General features: G+C 34.7%; 1 protein-coding gene across 2 annotated transcripts in view; it reads left to right on the top strand.

Annotated features, from left to right (window-relative positions):
- CDH12 (cadherin 12) overlaps positions 1 to 27,146 on the top strand; it is a 251,940-nt gene that overhangs the window by 7,763 nt on the left and 217,031 nt on the right. The window lies entirely within an intron of this gene.

A 27,146-nucleotide genomic window follows, 5' to 3' on the forward strand; every position in this document is an offset into this window, starting at 1 on the left:
AAATCAATATATGAATCCCTAAAAACAGTATTTCAAAAATAGCATGGACAGCATGAAGATTTGAGACTTACTTTATTTTTTTAATTTTTTATTGTTATGTTAATCACCATATATTACATCATTAGTTTTTGATGCAGTGTTCCATGATTCATTGTTTGTGCATAACACCCAGTGCTTCATGCAGAACGTGCCCTCCTCAATACCCATCACCAGACTAACCCATCCCCCTACCCTCCTCCCCTCTAGAACCCTCAGTTTGTTTTTCAGAGTCCATCATCTCTCATGGTTCGTGAGACTTACTTTTATTGTTTTTTCTCCTTTTTTCTTTCTTTTTCCTTTCTTCTCCTCCTACTCCTGCTGCTGTCTTTCCACCTTCCCTCTAATTATCTTTTCATCCTTCTGTTTCTTCAAACCATGTCTTTGTATTATATGTGGATGTTGCCTGATAACAGTTACTTAAAAGCTAGGATAAAGAGTTAGGAGAATTTGATTCTAATTCTGGGTCTTTTAATAATGATCCACATGAAACTACTTAAGCACATGTGTGTCCATTCATATGACTAATAATATAGTGTTACATCACATACCCAGATTATATTTTCATCAGAAAGACCTTAAATGCATTTGTTGCAAACTTTACAATACAGTTAATTGTGTGTGCATGTGTGTATATGTGCACATATGTTTAGGCATTTTTTTCCTATAAAATACTAGTTGGATTCTTTGAAAACAGGGCTCTCTGTGGCTAACATTGATGAACTCCTACAACTTGTATACTGTATCAGGTGATAAGACCTACGACCCAATGTAATGATTGGAGAAGTACCTGGAAAGGCCACCCATATGAACAGGCTAACAGAAAAAGAGACTGCAGAGTGATCTAAATAATAAAGATTTCGAATTTAATGTTCTCCTCTTCTATCAAGAGTGACTTTGTGAATATATGTCACAGTTATGTCACCCAAACATATGCTTGAAATATAAATGGATTATTTTGGTACACTTTTAATATAATATATATGTATGTGAGAATCATTCCTCTTTCTTAACTCTGAAAAAGGAGAAACCACTGTCATAAAAATACCATCTCTATATATTTCATTATTCATGGGCTACCACATAATTCATTTCTACTGACATTTAGTCAATATAAATAACATATGAAATTACTATGATAAAAGCATATCTTTTCTGCTCCTGAATTTCCCATAGAGATTGCATAAGGGAGATTTTCTATAGAGCTAATATCAGTGCAAAACTTTAGAGTAGACCTTTAATGCATACTCACACTCATTAAAGCATGCTGTTGTTTCTTGTTATTGTTTTATGTCAACCATCAAGAACTGTTAGCCTTGAGATGCCTGGGTGGCTCAGTTGGTTAAGTGTCTGCCTTCGCCTCAGGTCATGATCCCAGGGTCCTGGGATCGAGCCCCTCATTGGGCTCCTTGCTCAGCAGGGAGCCTGCTTCTCCCTCTGTCTGCCGTTCCTCCTGCTTATGCTCCTTCTCTCTGATAAGTAAATAAATACTATCTTAAAAAAAAAAAGAACTGTTAGTCTCCCACAGTTTCATGGGTGTTAGAAGAAAACTTGAGATGACTGGGTCAGAGAAAATGGACATTATTTCTCCCAGCACAGCAAGCAGCATGAGCATCTGCATAATTGACTCAGTTCCCATTGCCCCATGTATCATATGGGCAAAAAGAGACCCAGATGGATGCCAGCACATTCAGCCGGTTGCATTTATCGAGAGGAAGCCTGATAATGCCTGCCCTTTGTTTGGGAGGGAGACATTACCTATGTTTTACTGGGCAGTAAGCATGTCTGTCCTTTACTTTGGAAGAAGACACCCTATCTCATCTTTTCAAAGTTATTTGCTGTATATACTTTCTTGAAAATATAGTCTTGAAAAAAAGGACATTTAGTGCTTTCTGTGCAAGACCTGTGAGATACGATGAAGTGTCTCCCAATGCTTACAGGGCATTGCCTTACTAAGGTGACACCATGCAATGTGGTGACATAGTAAAATTAGAAACAATTTAAAAAATTTAGGCAAGCTAACTGAATTGCTTTTCCAGTAGTCAAATGATGGCTTCTTCTCTTTCTCCCTCTCTTTTTTTCAAGCAACTTAAAAAAAAAAAAATCATTCCTCTCAGAGCATGTATTCTCTTTCATTCTGAATATGGACTTAGAATTTTAAATATAACAGAGGGTCAAACTCAAGTCTAATTCAGGCTCTTAGTGATGTTAATCTGACAAATTAACTATCTTCTCAGTAAGTATAACCTTTGCAGTGTACCTATGTATTCTTCTTATCTAGATGATAGGAGATAACTTATTTTTCAGCTGTTGGTATGAATAATTGTTTGGGAGATAGCCTCATAATTATACTGATAGTCTCACTCCTTGATTAAAATGTCTGAATAACTTTTTCCATTACAAACTGATTTATTAATGTAAAAAGTGGAGAGTTATATAGAATTAAATTTCTCTGTATTTGACAAAGTATTCAGTGCTACTGAATTTTGAAATGACCAGAGATTTATAGGATGTTATGGCATTTTATGCCATTTATTATAAAGGATTTGAGATTGTAATTCATAATGTTGTTTTCAAAGTGCTGGGCATTAAAAGAGGACAATGGTATTATATAAAAGGCTCTAAATACAACTTTCTGTTGAGTAGACTTCGACACTAAACAAGGAATTGTTAGTATGGAAGGATGGAGTTACAGTTGTATTGACCATGTCAGTTACTGTTTTAACTTTTGAGGCCATCCCCAAAGGACAAGTATTGTAGCTTTAAAAAGCAAAATCAATTAATTAGTCAATAACAATAATAATAATAATAAGTTAATAGACAAGGAAAGTGTACTTTGAAAATAAAGCCAGATAATAAGAAATGATTCAAAACCAACCCTCCAGTAATTTTTTCTTTGATTAAAATATTTTGAGCATCAAATAGGGAAATATTTAAAATATTTTTATTATCCACTACATGATTATGAAAAAAAAAACTTTTAATTTCTATGCCCAACATGGGGCTTGAACTCACAACCCTGAGATCAAGAGTCTCATGCTCCACAGACTGAGCCAGGCAGGCCCTTGAGAACATTTTTTCTTTGTTTCACAACTGTCTACAAATTAGAACTGTGAATGCTTTCCTTAAAGCTACAGTTGCCTTCATGTAGTGCCACTGCATTCACTTGACTGGAAACACACAGAGTGTTTGTGCAAGCTTTCGGGTGTCCAGCATAGTAATTTTATGCAAATTTTAAATTGTGCATTTCATGGAAGAGATCTAGATTGCATATTTTAGAATGCCAATGTTTAAATGAAAAGTTTAGAAGTATTAGTTATGACATATACTTTTATCAATATGTGCAAACATGCACTCATTAATTTGTCAAGAATATTTCTAGTTTTTGCCTCCACTGATTAGATTGTTCTGTAACATACAATCTTTGGTTAAGTATCAAACTTTAGTTATTATATGGGGCATTGAATATATTTAAGGAATAATTATCAAATTTTTTTATTCAATCTGTTTTGAAGGATAGTCTTATTTGTATTTCCAAGGTGATGTCTTTATTAATGGCTATGAATACATACTACTGAGTGAAATTTTTTGGATCAAACAATGATCAAGAGTAGCTATTAAATTAATAATTATGTAACTGAGTAGGGAAATATTCCAGTTCAATTAAGTAAAATAATTGTTTATGGAAAAAATAATTATGTATGCTCTCAATACATGATGCTTCCTGGGTGAGAATTTTGAAGAACAAAGAAGATATAGATAAATGGATAAGAGCTGGGATTGTGAGAATTTTAGATGAGTAAAATGTGAGCTAGAACTGAGTGAATATTGTCAGGAGTGAAAATTAAAGGTTTCAGTATGCTCCCCTTAAGTACCAGGTTTCAAAAATCCAGACCTACAAAATCTGATGATTCTTACTTGCTGTTTTGAGATTATAAGAAAACAAGTCTCCATGTACCAATTGACTGGGGTTTCTAGTCCTTTCCATGTGACTTGCACATGTCATGAGTCAGTATCCCATGCAGCTGCTTCTGCAAGGAGTGATGGTCAGGCAGCAACACTGTCTTCATCCCAGGACGAACTGGCCTTGCAAAACAAGTCTCTGCTGACTCTCTAAGGCCAGGGTTTCTCCACATGATGCAAAGCAATAATCCACTTGGGTTTAGGGTTATGCCTGATGTCAGAGTAAAATTATTAATAGCACCCATTTTTACTTTCAAAAGTATTCTTGTTGGATGACAAATTATATGGCTACCTTAGTGTGTACATCATTTAGAAAACTGCCTGGACCTCAAAGGCTCTGACCACATTGTTATGGCTCTACTAAATCACACGCATACACACAGCTATTTTGCCCGGGGCATGCCCATTGCAGTTGATTGGCAGAGTGTCTAGAATCGGCTGCATTCTAGGCCTAAAATAATATCATTGTCCCTACTATTGGTTTTGACACAGAATTTTCCTGATCATTATGGTGATTTTTCCCTTAGGGGCACCTTTATTCTTATGACCATTTGGCCTTGATCAAGGACTCTTCAGACCCTGGACTTACTTAATCATATTAATAGCCTCCACATTACTGCCAGAAAATTATTGTTTTTTTTTCTTTTTTATGAACTTTCAGATGAAATAGGTAACTAGAAGAAAAGTTCAATCTAATTTTAACAGTCATTATTGGCTAAGACTTGGGCAAACCCTGCCAAACCAAAATGTCTTGTTAGCAAACTTTGCACTCACATCAGTGAAGTTCTAACCTGCATATCTGCATAACTGAAGTACACCATGCTATTTGTTCTTTCTAGAACTAAGAAAAAGTTTGGTCTAAAGGTCAATCCTAGTCTTCTTCTGGGAAAGCAGAAACTAATTTGAAAGTTTCTAGTTGAAAATTTTCTAGCTAAAGTATATGAAAATCAAAACTCTGCCAGTTACCTACTAATATTATGGTGGGAGATAATTTAACTATAAGTTTGCATGCTCCTCCAGCTCTATGAATTATCTCCAACTTTTATAGAATTTGAGTCAATGAAGGTGGAATATGAGATAATAGAATGGAGATGGCAATTCTGGAAAAGTTTTTTGAAAAAGTAGGATTTCTGGGGTTTAGTGCAAGAGACCTATATTAGAGCTCTGAGGTAAAGTACAAAGGAAGACTAAATAAAGTGTCCTTGATCAAGGTGGATCGTTTTTGCAAAAACTACATTATGATAGATGAGCAGGACCAAGTAAAGGACAAGGATTTTTAAAATAACAAGTTTTAGTCGTCCAAGTTCTAGCCCAATTTGATTACCCTGATACTCTTGGAAACTACTCCAGCTTCTGAGAAATGACACAAGGTAATTTTCTATAGCAGTGGAAGGTTATTCTTACCAGCTATAAAATAATAATTTTGGTGTTAAAGAGTCAGGGACTGGAGTGCCTGGGTGGCGCAGTGGTTGAGCGACCCATATTTGGTTTCAGCTCAGGTTGTGATCACATGGTCCTGGGGCTGAGCCTCGTGTAGGGCTCTGCACTCAGCACAGAGTCTGCTTGAGATTCTCTCTCCCTCTCCTGCTCATGTTTTATCTATCTAAAATAAAACAAATAAATATTTAAAGAAAAAAGATAAGAACATAGGCATTGGAGACTATGGCTTTAGTTCAAGGCTTAGGAATGAAAAGAATGGGATACATTTGAGAACTTGTGAGGTATGTGATAACAGAGTCAATGCCAGAGGTGAGATATAATATTAACAAGAATTGCACTATCGTTTAATATTTTCTAATTTCTATGTGGAAAGTATTCAGGAGTTATTCATCATCAATTCTCTCTGTACACCCAAGAGGGGAGTACTGTTGTTTTCTGCATATTAAGAATAAGAAAGTAGAAGTGAAGTTCAGTCATTTGTCACAGGTAACATAAAATTGGAGAACTGGGGTCCAAAAGTAGGTCTCCCTGACTATGAAGCCAGAATAGTAGTCACTGTGGTAGAGGGGAGGTGTGCCTGCCTGTTAAACATTTGACGTTTGACAGTGCTTAAAATGCTTTCTGACACATAAAGCGTGTTAACAGAGAGTAAAGCAAGCTCACAAATGAAACAAGGCTTTTGGTGAAAAGCTCTGGGAAGGCACATAGCATCACACATATTATTCATTCTCCTGATGTCACTTTCAAGGAGATAAAGAGATGCTGTTCAATGGGCTGTAACTTAAGACATATGTTAATTCAGTCCCCGAAGAAGGACATCACAATTACTCAATTATTGGATAAAGAACATCCAAGGGAGTTTATGTTTCAGTAGAAATGAAGAGCTTTGGAGCAAGCCTTATAAGGCACCACTCGTTTTTTCTAGATGAATCAGAAAGGCAGAGTGGTACTTCAGATGTCCTTCTTCATTTATCTGGGATGATTTTTTTTTTAAATAAGAGAGATTCTCATATTTCTTGAATGAAAAACAAACTAAAAATATAATCATTAAATAAATAAATGTATTAGAGATAAGAAAACCTTCAAATATCTATTTTAAAATGATGCAAGCATAAAACATTTTGCTATGTAAATTTTATATGGCAAAATATATAATGATACATTTCTAAGAGGTTTTGAGCTCTGTTTTGAATTGTCCCCTGGTTGGAACTTATGTTGTTAATTTGCTATTTTTATTTTTATTTTTTGCTTATTTATGTGATAGAGTCCTTAAAAACTAATTCTCATGCTCCAACAAATTTGAGATAAATTTAACAAGTGTAATAAATGTTTATTAAAGATTCCACAAAGCTTGACAAGGAAAGTGATGTGGAAAACACCAAACATATATACCATTTGTCAAAACAAGTTTTGAATACAATTTATTAGTTGTTAAGGAAAAACGAATCTTGCAAATCAAAACAAAATCAGTAAAATTTGTTATTTTCTTGTCTCCTTAGAAAGCAACGTGGTGAAACAGGCAAGCAAAAATATTGCTTCAATGTCTGTACACACACACACACACACACACACACACACACACACACACACAAAGTCAAAATTAAATTTCAGGTCTGCCCCTCTACACAACTGGTTATATGTCTTTGTGAATGGAAGGAAGACCAGGGGCAGGCAGGGTGGGCTGTCATAGGTGAACAATTCCCAAGAAAATATTCACAAACACTGGTTGAAACACAAGATAATCACACAGAGTTTTCGGTTGCCGGTTATGTTTATTGAAGTGAAACCAATGAATTGTAAAATAAAACAAGACTCCTATTCCTTCATTGTTGTGAGGATATGTGGGAATGATGTAGCAGAAATATACTTTAAACCAGATGATGGCAGATGAAGAAAATCAAAGAAAAATAAAATTTAATAGATGGAAGTGTTGATTTTTACTTGTATGTGCAGGGTGAAGTGCTGAGGATGCTTCACGCATCACTTCCTTGACTCCTCACAAGTTTTTTAACCACAAGGTTATGAAATGTATGAAGCTGTGACCCACGTGTTTAAATCCCAGGGCAGAATTGCAGTTAAAAGAAAATATTCGATGTGATAAGAGAAATTTCATAGTATTCAAATCCTTTACTTTCTGTTCTTGGAAACAATTAACGAAACACAGAAGCCCCTAAAGTATTCTTTTAAAACTCTTACAAGTTTCTCTCTAAAATCGTCTATGTGCTTTGCTCAAAATAGCTCTTTTCAAACCACACTCTTCCCAATCTCTGAGAAATGTTTTCCAGCTCTTGTTCTCGTCCACTATTTCCTCTCACCGTCTTTTTGTCTGATTAGGCATCACAAATACCCAAGAAATGGTTTCCTGCTTCAAGGTCAAACATAAAGATCAAAGGAAGAGAAATGAGTGAAGTGATCCAGACCCGCATTATCTCTGTAGGGTAAGAGAGGAAAAGATTAGAAGCTCTTTTACTGTAATAATTTATACCTCGTCACATGTGTATTATTATTACAGAGATGACAAAACAACACAGAGAAATGATGTAGGTAGCCAAGGTACACTGCTCTTTAAGTGGAATAGAGTAGCCAGGGATAAACCCCCTGCCTTTTTGAAATTAGCCATGTTGATTTGGTCTATTTCACAACAACAACGACCAGAAAGTTGACATAGAATCATCTATGTCTTCCCAATTGTATATTCTTTATAGTATACTATGTGTAGTGATATTGGATAATTATTTATAGAACAAAAAATACTATATTTCATTAAAAATGGAACTCAATAAGTTTTTTCTTTATTTTTAAAAGATTATTGCTTAGAATCTAGGTGAGTTTCTCCTTGAATTGACTTTGTCATGGTAAAAAAAAAAATAGTAACTACAGGCTTAATTATTAAGTGTATCCCATGTAAGAAGCTCAGAGTTAGAAAGTTCAAATAATACCATGAGAGGGACAATGGGAGGGACTCTCTTCAGGTGGATCAATCTTCAGGAGGAGTCATTCATGTCTCTGCTCAATAGCTGTCAGATTTTATTTGATCTCCTCTTTACCTAAAGCAGGAGTCATGTAGGGTTTATCACCATTATGTGGAGTAACTGTTACAAGAACAAGAAAAGCAGTCTCTCCGATTCCTGCCTGACACAGCATGAGCAGGTCTTGGGTTAGGCTATGGGCATCTACATTTTTAACAAGAAACCCTCATGAATCAGATTTAGATGTCTACGATAATCATACTTTGAGAAACTTTGCTGTAGAGTTCAGTAAGAACAATGGTGATAAAATTGTCTCTTACATGTTAATTTTAAGATCAGTGCAAATGGGGCAGACTGAGGATCTCACAATATTTTTGGTTTGATGGTTGAACTCTCAACAGGGAATTTTAGTTTCCAAATCATCATCTTTTTCAGAAATTCTCCACAGGAAACAAAGTATTGAGAACAGACTGTAATTTCCTCAGTTGCTCATAATGCACTATGGAAAAGAGTTTGCAATTGTCACAGTAATCCAATACCAAGTTAATTCCAGGTGTGTGCAGCTTAAAAGGGTGATAATTGGATAGCAGATGAACTAATATAGAAAGTAGAAAATGCATGTAATGTTTGTTGAGGAGTGTTTAACTGCTGAGATGTACAATAGAAAGTTCAACTCAATCTTTCTATTAGAAAATCGTAACACCACTAGTCAGTAAATTACTAAATTTGTGTAATTTATCTAAGCAAATATGTGTCAACCTGTACTGTATGTCAGGTTGTGTGTTGGACATACCATAAGGGGTTCACACTCAAACGTTATTTGAAATTATTTAAGCACAATACTAAATGTTGAAAATTATTATACAAACCTAGGTTACAGATGTGAGTGGTTACAGAAATGAGTGGTTAATTCCAATACAGTGGTGAGGTGGACAAGGGAGATAGGAAGGTAACTTAGGAGGGAGAGGTTATACAAAACCCAGGGTAGCTTTATATATAGGTAATAACTGACCTTAATTTTTGGTAATAGGAACTCAGTATTTAAATCAACCTGTGAGGGAGCTGAACTTGGGCAAGGAAGAAGGAGGAAGAACTCAGAATTACTACTGGGTGACATGATTTGGTGTGTAGTGGTGCAATGAAATAAAGCTCAATCAATAGAAATAATTTTTAAAAAATCATTTTGCAGGAGTTCCTAAATTCTGGGCCCCAGGCTTGTGTGGGTAATAGATATGGGCCACTAATCCTCAGCATATGTATATATCAATACCAGCCAGAGATATTTAATTCATAAATTTACTAAACCAACAGAATTTATTGACAATGATTGAATCTATACTCTGTAATGAGAATTATATGCAAATTACTATAGAGTTAATTCAAGCATAAATAAAAGCAACAAACTATAAATTGTATACTTCATGATGTATAACTCATAAATAATGGAAAAGTATTTCAGTTTCTGTTTAGAATATTAATAGATTTATCTTTCTCTTAGATATGCAGATTTTCATTGTTGCATAGACGACTGGTACCACAGTTCTATGCTGGGTTGGCATTTCCTTTTTTCATGCTCCTTACTTGTATTTGCAGAATCTTCCTACCAATTCTGCCTGAAAGTGGTTCTGAAACTTTTATCAATACTTTCTATAACGGCTTTTTATTTTATTTGTTTGTTTCTTATGCTCTGCAAAATTTGGCCTAGCTCTTTGCCATGTTAACCTAAATGCTTCATATGGTAATATGTGCATACTCTCTTTCCTTCATTCTACTCTTATATCTTCCTTCTATTTCTTCCTGTCTCCCCCTCTCTTTCTCTCCCTCCCTCCCTCCATTTCTTCTTCCATCCCTCCCTACCTCCTACTCCTTCAATTCCGTATCTTAGGCATTCAGTGTTTTCCCTCTTTGGCTTTGTTGTTCTCTCTGATGAATAGATAACTCCTTTACCAAGAAAAATTATGACTAGATTTTATTTTATTTATTTTTTTAAAGATTTTACTTTTTTATTTGACAGAGAGAGGGAGAGCAGCAGAGGGAGAGGGAGAAGGAGGCTTCCAGCTGAGCAGGGAGCCCGATGTGGGGCTCCATCCCAGGACCCTGCCTTAACCGAAGGCAAACGCTTAACTGACCTAGCCACCCAGGCACCCATGACAAACTTTTAAACTAAAAACACATTTCCTATTACAGTAGCACCATCATAATCTTCATATGTATTAGCACCTTTTTAGTGTCAACTGTCCAGTATGTAACTCAAATCCCTCCCAAAAGAGGAGTTTGTTGTGCCCAAACCATGATCATCAGTAATCTCTTGACTTCTTTTTGAGGCTTCGCCTCTGCTTGTCCTGGTTTTGTGTTGTTTTGTATTGTTTTTATAATATATAACTTCATTCTGTTAAATCTTGTGTCTCTACAAATTGAAAACAATAAACACAGTCGGTTCATCATATATTTATCTTTACAGCCTTATGATGAAAGAGGAAAGAGATGCCTTCCTTGCCAGATCTAGGTTCTCTCTCATACCCGGTGCATGGCCAATGTATGTCCAGGGAGAATGGGGTGCAATAATTTATCTACCCTATGCCATATGATTACCCCTGAAAACAAGGGCACCCCAACTAGCAACGCTCCCCAGAATGATATTTATAGAGAGAGGCAAATTTGAAGTCTCTCAGAGGAATGAGGATGAAATGGATGAACTCTAAAACAAAATATCCATTACATGCTACAACATTTTTTATCATACTAGTTATAGCTCAGAGGCATTCAGGCATTCATACACATTTATCCTGTCATCAGTAAAAAGAAAATGCTAGAAGGATATTGAGTTGTTAAAATATGAATGAGATGATGAGAATAATTTTAGAGAAGTTGGGTTGGAGATGATGACTCATTAGAAGTTCAGTGTATTAATTGGACTTTGGAGTTTGGTCAGACTTAGAGATACGCATTTGGAAATCAACAGCACAGAGGGGGCAGTTAAAAACTGTAGTAGACACAAATATCTGCAAATGGCAGAGATTCAGCATTGAATCTCTTTTACCTGACTGAGTTCTTGGCACAAAGACATAAATGTTTGGTGAATAGCTGGGGCAAAGAGTGTAAGAACTCAACTTTCAAACTTCCATTGATACTTGCATGTAATATATAGACATACAAACTTGGATCAAGTTGCTGAAATGTTGGACACCACTGAGCAGAAAAATCTGTGGACTGTGCCTGAGTAGTATATATTTTCCGGATTTAGGCTTAAGGTTGTTGGGGGAGATGCCAGCCAAAAGTTAAGAAGGGGCTGCCGTGAGCAGCTGTTCCTAAAGACACTCTCAAATATCATCTCTTCTTTGCTTTGGCATCTGAGCAAGTGGGATTTCAACATTTATACAAGTGGCTTGCTAGCACTGTCTTGAATAAGTGTGAGAAAAATGAGGAGATGTTCTCCAATTTTTGGAAGATATTTCCAAGGTGAAAGCACTTTTCTACCTCCCAAAATAAAAGAAACAGTAAAAGAGTGAATCATAAGGAATAATTTTCTTTGAATGCAGATAATTTTGTAAATCAGATTTTGTGGGAAACTGTCTGACACTATGGTGGTTAGTATCTTTCAAACATGTGCCGCTGCACCATGCCCTTTTCATGCATATTTTGACTTTTGATTCTTTAGGGTAATATAGCCCCATGACAGATTAAACAAAAACAAAAACAAGCAAACAAAAAAACCCAGCTAAGGAAGTTAAATGACCTTCCCAAGTTTATAAAGCTAGTAAACATCAATTAAGATGAGGATAGAAATCTTTGGATTTGGGGTTCAGAGCTCTTGCCGCCTTATTGGAACTGCTTTATTGCTTGGTTACTTTGGATTGACTATTGCTAAATTGCCAGGAGGCTGTCAAATAAACATTTTTATTGAATAGATAATGTACTTATCTATAAAACTTGTCAAACCATTCAAATGACCATTTGTTTTCATAATTGTTCAGATTGTTGGTTTGATTATCAATGTAGTCAGAATAGCTACACTATTCAAACAAGTAAACAGCCAGTAGTTTTCTCAATATTGTTTATAATTTCGTGGTTCTGTTTTGGCATTCTGTTATATTGACATTGGCAAGACTGCTTTCTAATACCAGTGGATTCTCTGAGTGTATTTGTTTCCTGGGGTGGCTGTAAAATAATACCATAAATTTAGTGGCTTAAAATAGTGCAAGCTGAATATTTTATAGTTTCATTAAGTCAGAAGTCTGACCTGAGTCTCAATCAAGGTACTAGAAGAACTTCATGTCATCTGGAGGCACTGGGGAGCATCTGTTTCCCTTCTGTTTTCCAGCTTTTAGGGACTGCCTGCATTCCTTAGCTTATGGATGCCGTCTTCCATCTTCAAAGCCACCAGTAGCCTGAAAGTTCTTTCTCGGGTTATATTATTCTGATTCTACAGTTTCATAGTCAGATCTCCTTCTTTGACTCTCTTAAGAAACCTTGTGATTACACTGAGCCCACTCTGATAATCTAGGATAATCTCCCCATCTCAAAATAATTTAATCATATCTGCAAAATCCCTTTTACCATGTCAGGTATAGTAAAAAATTCCAGTGATTCGAATGTGGGCTTCTTTAGAAGGGAGCATGCATATAGTACTGGGTTTTGATTTTCCAGGCATTTTCATATTTTATGTCTGTGCTAGTATATGATATACTTGTGCTGATCCTACTTCCCAAAGTAAGGTCTTTTTATGCTCTCAATTCTCTCAGTTCTGTTGTAGAGTTCGTCCACAAAAATTACAGGTGAGAACCATACTCTCCAAAATCAATACTCATATCCTAAGTAATCAAAAATATAATCATCTTAGTTTGGGAAATATAACTTTATTAAATCCAGACAGAGTTATCTCAAAGCTGTCCTTTGATGTCTTTGGCTGAGAGATACTAGTTTACAAAAATCTATTATTAAAAAATTTTCATGTGAAATCTTGATTAAGGGAAATTTTATAGGGACTTAAAACATCAATTAAAACTTGATTAAATTTTACAGCCCCTAAAGGCTAGTAATATATATATATTTTTTTCCTTCCAGATGACAAAGAAAAATGCCCTGTATGCATAAGGCTCATTAACAATGTCATAGCTCTAAAAATCTGCATACAGTAATTATTCCAAAATATCTCTTGGAAAAAAAAAAAAACTCTAAGCTAAGCCAAACAGAACTCTAGCTCTCTGTCTTTCTGTGAATGACTGTTCATTAGAGAAAATATTTTCCCACTAAATGACTTTCTGAAATGGGCTCCATTTCCTGATTTTGACAAGGTTCCTTCTTGGATCAACTCATCATCTGGTCATTTTCACACCATATTAGAAATGAAACCTGTTATTGTCCAACATTTCTGCCTATAGTCCCTGGATACACCAATATGCACTTACCCACTGCTTTCATCTTCCACACATTACATGCATTCAAATCGAAGCATTCAATCACTATAAGCAGTAGGTGCAGTGTGGAGTAGTAAGCCAAGGCTCAAAAAATTGATATTTTCCTCCTGTAAGAGCACATGCATCAATTGATAAACAGTAAGCCAAAGGAAAAAGCATTTCCATTATTAGTTCAGTGCACCAATCATACCATCTAAGGTACTTTTTTTCCCCCCACGAATGTGTAATAGAAGCCAGGTAATGGTCCTTATATGTCAATGCCGGCTGACTCTATCCAAGAGTAGGTAGTTGTTTCTCGTTTAACCTTAATTGATAGGAGTGGTAGATGCTCAGAATCAATCAATGAATTTCTGTGGATTCAAAAGGCGATTCTCATATAATCCTAATGAGTTCTGGCAACTGGTATTCGTATTGCTTAACAGCTATCATAAATATACTGAAGAGTTGTGACAGTGGTCAAGTTTCCCTTTACAGTTTTGGAAAGGTTTTAGTTTTCCATAACGTTAAATCAAGACCAGATTTTTAAAAGAATATTTTTCCGGGTACTGTGTGTGTGTGTGTGTGTGTGTGTGTGTGTGTGTGTGTGTGTGTGTGTGTGTGTGTGGTTTGTGTTGTAAATAGAAAAAAAAAGAAGTAATTCTTTTTATGTAAAAAAAAAAATTTATTTCCCATCAATATTCAATTCTAAATTGAGGTCAGATCTAGAATGCCTAATGATTGATTATCTAATCTTCTGATTTTGTGTTGGTAATTGAGTTTTTAGATACATTTTAGCCTTATTACATTTGCTGTTCTCATTGTATTAAATAATAAAGCAATAAATATTATGTAGGTCTTTACAGTTTTCACAGCATGTTAGCATGCTTTATGCTCATTACTGCTCTCTGTAAGATTTGATGTTGGTAAGGCAGGTCATATTATGTCATACAATATGGCTAAGGCCAGAAAAATTAACCTATCTACTCAAGGTTAATGCTTCTAATAATTTATATAAATTGGATCTTTCCCCTTGATCTGCTGATGACTAATAACATGGTCTTTCTACTTTATCTTGCCACTTGACTAGGTCTTTCTGTGCCACAGGGGAAAACACTGCAACTCCAAGTCATTCCAATTTCCCATTCCATTCCAGTGTTCCCAAAACATAGAGAATGAAGCCTAACTTTTTAGCAGTCAGGATGCTGTCTAACCTGATACTGGAATCCTCATGAATAATTATACATGAGCGGATATTGGAAATGTATATGAACTGCCTGGTATCATTTGCCTATTTAGAATACTGAGAAGTTTTAGATTATTAAAGTTACCTCTATCAAGAGTGACATTCTATACTCCAATATAACTTTAATAATTTGTTTTTATCCTTCACAACCCATTTTTGTTGCTTATTTGGAAAATTGACAATTGACTTATTTTTTTTTTCCTGAACACCTCCTCCAAAGTAAAATATCTTTCTAACTATGAAAGTTTGATTTTCTGGAAGGCTTACTTTATCTTAGCCAGACGGTGAATAATGTTCTTTCTACATAAAAAAAGACTAGAAAATATCTTTTATAAATTAATGTCTTTGCTGTAGTGTAAAGCCAGAAAGAACAGGAATCTTAACCTTGTCATGGGATCTCTACTTTAGGTCATGTGTCTGCAGGTGTCCTACTGTGGTAAATTCTTTCCTTCCACAGGCACTTGGACATGCACCACATGACACATGATTTTACCTTACAACAATGAAGAGTCATTTTCACTCCAGAGAAATAATCAGAAGTCTATTACTGAAATCATTTTCTAATATTCCACTCAACAACTTTACTTAAATGTATATTGAGGATTTACAATGTGCCAGACAGGTAGAAATCATTCATGCTCCATTGATAGGAGCTAGGAAAGACACTGTTATTAATGAAAGCATCACATGTATTTATAATTACAAACTGCAGTAAGTGCTGCAAAGGGGATGTCAGAGCTCTATGAGAAGGAACTCAACATGGGCCCAACTGGCTGTCATACTGAGTGGGAAGGTGAGAGTTGTTCTTGCCACTTTATTAACTATCTGAATCCAAGTAGTTTCCCTCTTCCTTCATCCTCAGGTTTCAATATCCATCCCTGTTATTCTTGCCTTCAGGGGAATTGTTATACTTAATGATACTGGAATAATATTAGTATTCTAATTGCCATAATGATAATAATAATTATTATTATTGAATTAGAATTCTTACAGAGGCATTTTTTTTTTTTTTTTTTTTTTTAGATAACCAGCAACATTATAGTAGATATTTCTATTCAGGGCAGATCCAAATTGGTGTTTATAGAGAAGTCATCGTTCTAAAATTGACAGAGAAATAAGAGATATCATATAAATGCCCCTCTATGAATAACCCTGTTCTACAGCATTTTGGAAGAAGATTTAAAGACTTTATTGATTCTGACAAAATTGAGATAATAGAAAACCATGGGCAGGGCAGTTACTGTGAAAGAATTCAAACATGATTCTAAACAACTGTGGTGAAAACACATTTGGAACAAGAGACTTGCTTCCAACTTGCCTATTTCACCCTTATAATGCTGAGACCACATCGTGAGAAAATTTCCTGGAGGACATAAATTACAGCTACCTTTTCACTTACAGAATTTAGGTATCCCAGTGCATTTGGCAAAAAATACATTTCAAAAATTTCTACATTTATACTCATTATAAAATTATAACTCTTTTGTCATTGAAAATGTAAAATAATAGTCTAAGCCTTGAACTTTTGTGTGTGTGTGTGTGTTTTTTTTTTTTTAAATAAGATATTTATATAGCCTGTCAGCATGCGGTAAAAATACTTATTTTAGTAATAGAAAGACTTTGGAGAAACTGTCCCCATTTTCCTGATTATTGTTTGTTCTCTTCTGACCTATGATGGCAAGTCTACACAGCTGTCCTGTATGCCCTATTGCACCTTTAACTTCTACTCTCAGCACTCTGCACTGAAAGTTCTTCCTCTTTATACATTGCTCTCTTTCTTGAGATCCTGGGTCCTGGTAGGCAAGGAACAGGATCACCATTCTCAAAATTGAATCCTTTGTGCTCAACATACAATAAGAGTCAAGGGGCACATGCTGTAGTAACACCATTCTTTCATTTCCTTAGGTTGTAGAAAATTCTCCCACGTTCCATGTCAGTAATTGTAAGATATACTTTTTATATAGTATAAAATATACTATAATATAGATATAAATATATGTAACATTTACATCTATAATATATGTTGTTTATGTTTATCCATCTTTCCATGAGATTTATCCATTAATATAGAATCCAGAAAGAAAATTCCCTGGGTTAAGAAATTTGTATTCTCTGTTAGCCAAGGTTAGCCATGTGTTACTAATTCTGTAAATTCTAGATTCTGAGAATTCCAAATTCAAAGAAATGAAAATCTTAAAATTGATGGTAATTATTTTTCTTCTTCTTTTTATATATGTGTGATTAGTCAGGTCTTTCGTGGTGGTGTTTCTTTTGTTTGTTTCTGTGTTATCCTCAGTCTTCATAGCTAGGTCAATGGGTTATTTGTTTGTTTGGTTTTTGATTCAGAATCAATTAAATTGGCAGAATTGTTGAAAAGTATTTACTCAGTATATACATGCTTCTTTCCATTGTTCAGCTGGATTTTTATGACAACATAAAATAATTGATATAAATATCTAATAAAATTTTCAAAAAACTCCATCTAGAATAATATAAGGTAGCACAAGGCAGTGCATGCATTCGGACTTTCTGTGTCCTAATTTAAATATGCTTGTATACACAATGGAGTTTTAAAGTTATATTGTTGAAGATGAGTAGTTTTATTTTCACTAGATTTTTAAAAAGTGTTCTGTGTCCTTTAAAGTGAGAAAATGCTAATAATTTCTTAAATTGAAGATTATTGTCTGCTATTTTTTATCTAAAGTGGAGCCAAAGAGGCATAAGCAGTTTTATACTGCAGACCTAAAGGATTATTGTGATATATTAGGTGATGTAATCTGGAAGAAAAAGGGACAAAACACTATAATGTATTATGTAAGGAAAAAAATGGGTAATTATCTTCTGTATGATAGCCACTGCATAATGTAGTTTTGAAGATAGTAACATTATATTTTCATTCACAAAAATCTTAATCACCATTAACCCTCCATTTAGTTAATAAATTTGCCTCTCCCCAATACTCAAAAATTACCTCCCCAGACCATTTGGAACCTATACAGATCATGGGTGACTGTAGCGCATGATACAGATCACATGACTACTTCTGGCCAATGAGCTACCATGGGAGTGATACACTTCAGAACTGTCCAGTGATTTTTCACATATTTCTTCCCCTGCATCAGTTAACCTGAAAAGCATGTGATAAGAGGGCAGAGCCAAAATAGTTTCCAGTTTGAGTTACTGCATGGAGAATTCTTTCTACAATGCCCCAGACAACATTGCCAACTCAGTGTGAGTTAAACCTTTGTTGTATTTAACCTCCTATATTTATGGCTTAATTTATTAGCAGAGATTACCCAAGCCTGTTTTTAATATGCTTTTGAAATCATGTTTTATCTTAATAGTACCTTTAATTTCTTCTCCACCTCTACTTCCATAGTAGTATGCTTTTTATATGGTGTTTATTCCATCTAGCTTTGTAGAAAGCTATTTATACAAATCATGGAGAATGAAAGCTTTGTGAGTCCAGAGACCCTGTTCTAATCATTGGAATTTATAACAAAACTAGCAAAATTTTTATTTGTTTATTCAACTTGTATTTTTGAGTACTTCTATATGCTAATTATTAAGCAAACTGGAATCTGTGTAATTAAAAACTAATGCAGTATTGAAATGGATAATACCCAAGCAGAGTGAATCCTTTAGAAAGTTCATTAGTGTGAAGAAGAGGCAGTTCTACAAAGTAGAAAAGCACATGCAAAGGGCCTGATTCATGCAAGATCTTGATTTTGATAGAAAATGAATGCTAAGGGTGCTTGGTAAGTATTAGGGATAATGGAACAAGATGGAATCACAGAGGTCAAGAGTAGATTGTGCCTACTGTGCACAACAAAGAATTTGATGCAATGCAATATGTAGTTTTAAAAGTTATGGAAGGGATTGAATGGGGTTGCAATATGACCTAACTGCTATTTTTTGAAGTTCCTCTAGTTGCTGCTTGAAATTATTATTTGAAGATTGGTTAGACTGGAAGGAAAGAGACCAATTAGATTATTTTGTAGTACTTTGGGCATAATGTAAATGAGTGTTTGTTTATGGTGAGAATTGAGCTAAAGACAAAAATATCAAGTTCATATATTATTTGGATGCAAATCAAACAGTATGTACAGGTAGTAATTTGCGCTTGGAGAATCAATAGAAAAGAAAAATCAAAGGTGAATTCTAGGATTTGGCTTTTCAATTAAATCAAAGTTATGTAGTGTGACCAAGCAAACTGTAGGATAGAAAGAAGCTTTATAAGCTTTAATATTTAGAGATTATTTAAAAGAGAAAAATAACCAAATCCAATACCTTGCTGTATCAGTTTCATTCATTATTTAATAAAATGATACTATATCCATAATAAGATATCTAAGTGAATAGCCACATGCCTGTTGTAACTACTTGCTCCCATGACAGCCAAATCATCTAGCTGCACTTAAGATTGATCAAGCCAACACAATCGATAGAATTTTTTCATTCATCTGAGACCATTGGTTCCCATATTCATTTGGAGTGATGTTTTTATTTCCTATTCTCCAGTGCATTGCTCTTTTTACTCACATTTTCCCCCCCTGTGGCATGTGATTTGCTGTCTTGATAAAATGAGATCCTGAAAAGGATCACTGCGTCCTTGGTCACAGCTCCCTGGGCCATTAGTTTAGCAGCTTTACATAGTGGCTTCTGGGGCAAACCCGCTTCTGTGGCTTGCATCAGCAATTCTGAACAGGTTATAGGAAAAAAGTGGCCATCCTTGGGTAAAATATTTCCATCTCCTCTTACTACTTCTGTACCTGATGTAAGGGTGACTCTTTCCCTACCTCTATATCAAGGAAAGATGTATGTAAACCATTCTTAAAAGCTTTGTTATAGGCTCATTTTCACAAAGGTATACCATGCAATATCAGTCTGTACACTTCTATCTTTTCAAGTCATCTTGTTGTCTCAATCTTTTGCCAGTCATCCGCTTTGCTGGAAACTTTGACTGCTTGATCCATATTTCCACCTCTGGCAGATCCCATTTCTTCTCTTCTTTCCCCAAGAATAATACCACCCCCAGCCCAAAATAACAAAATAGCACTTAAAAGAGAGAGAGTAATATTACCTACCACATAGAAACTTTAAGATTATTTAAATAAACACTTCATGTAAGGACCTTATCAGAATCCTAGTGCTATGGATTGAATTGTATGCTCCCCAAAATTCATAGGTTCAAGCCTTAACTTCTATAACCGGTAATTATATTTGGAGATAGGATCCTTAGGAGGTAATTGGGATTAAATGAGGTTATAAGGAAGGGGCTCTAATCCCATAGGATTGGTGGTTTTATAAGGAGAATGAGAGAAAGAGAGAGAACGTTCTCCAAGTACACACACACTGAGGAAGACCATGTGAGGATATAGCAAGAAGGAAGCCAGAAAGAGAGTTATTTTTTTTCAAGAGAATACTAAATCGTTTATTGATTATACATGATAATGGATGGTACACAAGCTTTAATCCCATCTATAATTTTATCTGATACCATAATTCAACTTAGATATATTGCATAGGAGGGGCCAACAGAGTTCTTACTAGGAAATGAATCTGATGTAACCTCGATCTTGGTCTTCTGAACCCCTACAATTGTGAGAAATAAATTTCTGTTATATATCACACCTAGTTTGTGGTATTTTGTTAAGGCAACCTGAGCAGACTAGTCCACTCTTTTATATAGTAGTTATCCCATAGTGTGTTATTATTACTTTCCTTAATCTTGTACCTCTGAATGTATCTGAAACTCACATCAGATCAAACTGTGCTTATATTGTGCTCCCAGAAGATTATCCCAGTCTTTATCCTAAGTGCCCATGTATGTGCTGATGTTGCTTTTTGTCTGAAATGTTATGCATCATTTTCTCTGCTTAATAAATGGTACATTTCTAATGACCAAAACTAGGGGCCAAGGACAGATAACCTTTGACACTCAGCACAAGCATTTCTTAATGATTCTTTAAATTTATTAAATGTATTCTTTAGTGTATATGTATTTGTTTACTTCTTCATCCCCCACCTAAACAGAAGGTATAGAAAGGCAAGATATCATCTTAGGTGTAGGTCTTTCTTCAACATACAGAACAAGACAATAGCATGGCAGGGCAGGATATATATATTTCATATATCTATATATACATACACATATATACACTTCCATATGATTATATATGTTATTATATATAAAATGATATATCAAAATGATAAAATCTGGAAACATTGAACTATTTCTTTTTTCAGTAAATCATTGAAAAATTTTTGTGCTTAACACTACCAATAGCCATAGTGTTTAGTAGATCATATTTCGATAAATGTTACCACTGATTCACTGGTTTTCTAAGACTTGAAAGTTCTAGCTGTGTGGAAGATACTTAAAAAAAAAAAACTATTTCGGGGGGGCACCTGGGTGGCTCAGTTGTTTAAATGACCGACCCTTGATTTCAGCTCAGGTCCTGATCTCCAGGCCCTGGGATCCAGCCATGTTCTGTGGGGAGTCTCTTGTCTCCCTCTCTGTCTGCCCCCCCCACCTCTCTCTTTCTCAATAAATAAGTATATCTTTAAAAAATATATTTCAATGATCTCCATATGATGATCACAAAGAGAGCTCCTTGCCTACTTATACAATGTCTCACAAGAAGCATAGTCTCACTCCAATTCAGTCTAGTTTCTAATCTCAGGAATATTTGTGCATGTTCTTGTATATTTGTCAATTTATTCATTTACTCAAAAAATATTATTAAGTTCCAACATGTGGTCAATTCACAGTGACCCAAACAGGGAATATCACTGTCATCATCGAATTTATATTGTTTTTTGAGTTATATTTACCTAGTTCATCCTCATCAGTGCAACGGAGATCATATAAACTTTCTTACAAATTGTGTTATGATTTATTAACAGTAAGGGTTTTGAAATGGTAAAGCAATAAACGCGTGTAATAGTCTTTTTGGGGTGAGCTCTCATAAGACATTTTTAGGGTACACTCTCATCAACTTATCATAGAGAGGAAAGAGGAAGCAATTTGAGTTTTCAAAAGTGTGTGTGTGTTACTTTTGGATTTAAAAACCGAAGCATTTCAAACTAGCTCAATCAAGGAAAGCAAAGATATTTATTGGAATAACACTGTACTTTCTTACTATCCAAGAAAAGCAGATAACCTGGGCAAAGTAATGATGAAAGGCAAAGCAAGAAAAAATAAAAAATCATACCAGCTTCAGTAATCCCTGCATCTGTTCATTCTCAGTCCCTTGCTCTAAACTTTGCCTTTTATTTTCTTCTCTGTATGACATTCTTCACCCCAAAGTTTGCATCTACTCCATTCAATAGAAGGACATTTCCTGAGATTAGTCTTTTTATGCTCTTGTCCAAAATTCACAGAAAATAGAATCATTCTGAAAATTTAAGAAAAAAGTTATTGCTCAAATGGAGATTTAAGACTTCATTCAGTTGATGCACAGTGAGGAGCATCTGGAGACCAGATAATTCCCTCAGCAAATGGACATGAGTTTTTATTGAGTAAGGAGAGAGAGGGGGGTATGTAGCCTCATGGTTGAGCGCAGCTTGTAGTTTTCTTCATCTTTAACTGCTACTATAGTTGTAGTTGGAACAATTGGATTTTTGTAGTTTTTGTTGTCTCTTGTTTTGGATCACTGGTCCGGTCCTTTTCCAAATGCTCTCAGCACAGTTCTTATTAGAGCTGTTTCTGTGTGCCTTCAGGGTTAGGTATACGTCAAAGTTCAAAGGAAAAAGCATTAAAGAAAGGAAGGGTGCAGGGAAAAGGGGAGAGAAACAGGAAGAAGGAAGCTAAGACCAAAGCAAGGCAGCCTAGGTCTAAGTTGTCCACTCTTGATCCAGTCAGATTCAGTTGGTGATAGAGGTCATCTGGTGGAAACAGATGCTGAGGTCTTCCTTGGGAAGAGGCCGAGGCATTTTTCGTAGAAACTGAAATAGGCTGGCAGAGGAGTCTAACATAGAAAGTAAACTAGATCAATAAATGTAGTTCCAATAACTTCAGTTACTGAAGGAAAACACTGATTTCTTTGGCTAACACGGTGACATGTCAGTCGGAGTTGTCTCTAAGTGCAAAGGTTTACTTTGTACAAGAGTAGAAATCACTGAAGTGGAACTGGATAAAACCAAGTCTTGCTGTGTAAGATACCCCTACACTGGGTGAAGGTTATCAACTAGAGAATATGTAACATCTCATAAAAATGATTCTATAAAAGGGGGCAGCAAAAATTACAAAATATTTGGCTTAGACAAGCCTACATCCACCTAATTACAACCACTCAATGAGTATCACAAAACTGACTTGTTTACATTTTTAAACGAGGGCATCTCCATTATCATTGGCCACCCAGAAAGATCACATCCTGTAAAATGAGGAAACTCTCATGGCTTCCTCCATTTTGGAACAGACTCAGTGATCCCAAAATATCAGTGAGCAGCAATTTCAAAATAATGACATTCATAATTAGTCAGCTTCAGTCTAATTATTATCGATGGCCCTAGCTTAATAACAAATCATATATATATTTGACTCTGTCTTACATAATGAGATAATAGTGGATTTCACCAAATAGGTGGATGTTATGAAAATTCTTAAGTCCACTCACCTTTAAAGAACAAATTACATATTACAGGCATATGGTAGGAAAATCTATCTTTTTCAACTAAGTTTGTCAGCTTTTCTTTTTTTGACCATCTATGAACATTCAGTATGATATTGTAAGCTGAATGAATATATACCGTTTATTTGCTTCAGAAATCTCTGGTGTAACTATCTGTCACAGTACTTCCCTGTAAAAGAACAAAGTAAGTCAAAAAGAAGAATATATGCAACATTATGCTGGAGCTCTATAAAGCCACGGATGTTATATCATGATTATGTATTTAAGTAGCTGAAAGTCATTTGTAGTCTTAATATGCATGGATGATATAATAAAGGACATGATGAACATGGGCCTCAAACCATGTCTGAGCAAGAGATAATGGTGACATTTGTCTAAATGTTGCATATATTCAACACATCTTGACAGATTTTATTAATGCAAATGATTTTCAGAGAATCAGTGTTCAGTTTCAGACATAAAAAATGTAAATTTTCATTTCTCTAGTTGAATTACATTTCCCTCATGCTATGTTAGCACTAATTTTAAAAGGAATTGGTGCAATATGTATATCTCTACCTTGTGGTAAGCTATTGTATTCTGAAATTTGAAAGTATTACTTTCAGAGCAAAAGTATGCAACATAAAAATGTGTACTAAACACGCACTGAGTAAATATTTCTTTATTAGGAAAAACACAGTATGTCAAAGACCATCTTTTTGCAATGAAGCTTAACTGCAAAGTTAGCTAATGTCATCTCCTAATTAAACAAAATCAGCTGTCAGAAAATTAAACAGATTGATTCACAATTAATGGTTGAGCAAACATTCTTCCAATTTGTTTCCTGCTTTAAGTCTTTGAGAAATTTCGCATTATTTTTGCTTCCTTACATTTACAAGGAAGGTTATCAGGATATTCATGAATAAGCTTATATTTATAGGATTTCTGTTTCAGCTACATCATTTGGGTCTTATGTATGCATATTTAAAATTTGAAATATTCTGCATAAATGTGCTATATTTTGAAGTGCATGTCTCATACATTTTTTTTCCTGCTGAAATTCAATACTATCAAACACAGACATACTTTGGGGGTTGTACCATGAGAATCTGAAAATGCTCATAAGGTGCTTACTATAATTTGTTTAAGTGATTAGTGGCAGACCAGTTAAGACAGGTAACTTGGAAGGCAAATTTTGAGGTTTTAAATGATTTAAACTTTCTTACATTGTGAATTTGTTTTTACCTATGCTTCTGTTTACATGGTAGGATGACTCTATCACATGCTGTCATTTAACATTGATTTATTCACAGGTAGCACAAGCGTGACCTGAACTATCTTAAGTTAGTCAGTTATTCTTTTTATTTTTAAGATTTTACTTTATTTATCTGAGAGAGAGTGAGAGCGAGAACCAGAGCGAGAGAGCATGAGCAGGGGGAGGGGCAGAAGGAGAGGGAGAAGCAGGCCCCCTACTGAGCATGGAGCCCGATGCGTGGCTATATCCGAGGGCCCTGGGATCATGACCTGAGCCAAAGGCAGGCGCTTAACCTACTGAGCTACCCAGGTGCCCTGTCAGTCAGTGATTCTTAACCTGTTCCATTATTGGAAAGATTTATTTATCAACCTTCATTATACATTCACGGAATAAATGTGCACATGCATGTATACATATACACATCCTGTATAAATTCTAGATGTACAAAGTCATTTAATATAACTGAGATAGATTATGTGTGTGTATATCCAAAAATGTATCCTGAAAATCTATATATTTAAATGAACATATACTCAGTGAGCTTTCATTGTTATCCAAACATAAATGGTATTATGGGATATTCCAAGCAAATATAAGACCAGAGCTCTGCCCTTATTTTATTTGCACACGATTAAGGCAATTCCTTTCTCAAGATATAGAATCCCTTCTCTTTTCATTCTTCTTGATTCTTTTTAGAAGCCAATACTGAAAAAAGAAGTATATGAAAATAAGAGAAAATTAAAATGCAGTTTGCAAAAGGCATCTGTATCTCATACAAAAAGCTTTATTACCTTAATATAAAAATCAATCAGCCTTTGAAAAAAATCAATGAAATGTCAAAGCCCTCTCTCAGAGGATCTTATAACTAAATTTGTTTGTTTGATTGTATATTTTGGTGCTTTATCCTAAAAATAGCTAAGAAAGGGGAACTTAACCTGCATTCCTTTTATGGATGATGTTTCACAGTCAATATGAGCAGACATAATACTAGAGATTCTTAAGCATCTCATGTGTTATGGACCATTGGCATTTAAGAAGCACGTGTGATCCTCTGGATCTGATATAAGCTCTTAAACAGGTAGGTCCTTCATTCTGTATTTGGACATACCCATTTAATGTGGCCACCTCTCGTGACATCTTGTAACTTGGTGTACATTGTGGCAAAATTCCCATGTGAATTCATCTCTATCAAATAAAGAGATGAAATTTGTTATTTTCATATAAGATCAAGTTTCACTTAGTAAATAGTTTTAAAAATAACTTGAAACCAAGTTACAGTTAAACTTTCATATACATTTTTTCATTTTCCATAATCCACATGAAAAAGGGCGAATATTGTTATTTTCATGCTACACAGAGAAAACAGTTGAAAGTAATGAAATAACCTACTGTAGGTCACATATCCAGTAAGTAGCAGAGGCTAAACTGAAATCAAGGTTTTCAGGCTCCCAATTCTGTTTTTGATTTTTCTATAACCCCACCGAGTAAATACAATATATTAAAGGTACTGAAATATCTTTCATACTTTTATACTACTAGAGTCCATTTACAATACTCTACAGAATTACACATGGACATTTCAGCAGTTCTGTAAATCATCAGGGTGAAAGCTTTTCACCTATTACTAGCTATCAACTGAAAGTCAAATAAATTTGACTCTCTTAAAAATAGAAGAAATTTAATTTGTAAGTTGGAGAGACAATGATGAGCTATTTCATTCCACTTGAAGAACACAATTGAAATTTAAAATATATTAATTCATCTTTTTTGTCTTTCATATCAGAAATCATTTATTCTCCTTGTCACTATTATAATGCAAGTTTTCTAGTCTACCAACTTTGTAAATTTTTTGAAAACTGTATTACAGTAAAATGTTAAAAACTTTTCATCTCTCTTTTTATCTCTCTCTCGTTTAAAAATACAATGCAAACCATGGTAAAGGGAATTTACATGTCATTGTAGACCCTGTGTAGCATTTGTTGCTTAAACAGAAGTTCCAAAATAAATAAATAAATAAATAAATAAATAAACAGAAGTTCCAACAGCAGATATTTTCAGATATCTCTAGATGTGTGGACTGATTTTTAACAATTAAAATAACAATTCTAAAATATAATGTTTATTTTAATTATATAAGTACATATGTAAATTTTGAATACAATTAATTTTTTTAAAGCTTTACTTATTTGTTTGAGAAAGAGAACTATGAGGAGGGGGTAAGGGAGA

Source organism: Eumetopias jubatus, unplaced genomic scaffold, assembly GCF_037043125.1.
Source record: "Eumetopias jubatus isolate StellerSeaLion01/CBP00866 unplaced genomic scaffold, mEumJub1_p1.0 scaffold_5, whole genome shotgun sequence".
NCBI lineage: Eukaryota > Metazoa > Chordata > Mammalia > Carnivora > Otariidae > Eumetopias > Eumetopias jubatus.